Source organism: Elephantulus edwardii, unplaced genomic scaffold (assembly GCF_000299155.1).
Source record: "Elephantulus edwardii isolate Elephantulus edwardi_28Jun2011 unplaced genomic scaffold, EleEdw1.0 scaffold00457, whole genome shotgun sequence".
NCBI lineage: Eukaryota > Metazoa > Chordata > Mammalia > Macroscelidea > Macroscelididae > Elephantulus > Elephantulus edwardii.
This window is the reverse complement of record NW_006400207.1, coordinates 214138-215273: the sequence shown is the minus strand read 5'-3', so window position 1 is coordinate 215273 and position 1136 is coordinate 214138.

The following is a 1136-nucleotide window of genomic DNA, read 5'->3' as shown; positions in this document are numbered from 1 at the left end:
TGATATTCAGCTTGCAATTGTATGGGGTTTTCCCCTCTCTCTCCTCTTGTAATTAATTTCTAATTTTATAGCATTGTGGTCCAAGAGGATGCTTTGTATTATTTCTATGCTTTTTAATTTATTGATGCTTGCCTTATGTCCTAAAATGTGATCTAGTCTGGAGAATGTTCCATGTACATTGAAGATGAAGTTGTACTGTGTTTTTGAGGGGTGTATTAGCCTATAAATATCTATGATATCGAGTTGGTGTTTATTGTGTGGCTTAATTCTTGAGCATTTTTGTTGAGTTTCTTTCTGGAAGTTCTATCTTTTCTTGAAAGTAGTGTATTGAAGTCTCCAACTATTATAGTTGTGTTGTCTATTTCCTTTTTCAGTTTTGTTAATGTTTGTTTTATATATTTTGCAGGTCTTTCATGTGGTGTGTATATATTTATTATTATTATGTCTTCTTATTCTATTGACCCCTTAATCATTATGTATTGACCTTCTTTTTCCTTTATGACGCTTTTTGTATTGAAATATATTTTATCAGAGATTAATATCACCATTCCTACTTTTTTCTGATTGTCATTTGCTTGGTAGATCCCCCCCTTTTATTTTTAGTATTTCTTTATCTTCACTTTTCAGATGTGTCGCTTGTAGGCAACATATTGATGGATTTTGTTTTTTATCCAATCTGATACTCTTTTTCTCTTCAGTGATGAATTTAAACCATTACAATCAGTGTGATTGCTGAGAGGCAAGGTGTCATTACTATCATTTTATTGAGCTCTTTTTGGTACTCCGGGGCGGAAGGGAAGCCGGGATGCTGTGCACCAGAAAGGAAAACATAATCTACACAGGAGTTCTAAAGGACACGTCACCTTCCCTTGGAGACAGTACAACTAAACGTAAGAGACACTGGTCAAAAGAAAAAAAATGTCAGCAGTGGACGTGTTTGGAATCACAGAAGGCAAGAAAGTTTAAGATACAAGCTGTCAGATTATGGGTTGGACAATGGCAGATATTTTCTGAAGGGACTTGGCAGATGTGAAGGGTTATCCTGGTGGAGGGTGGAGCTGGGAAGTAAGTGGGTGAAGGAACTGGGCTAGGGATGGGGTCAACACTGTAACTAATGCTTAACTCCACAATAAGGG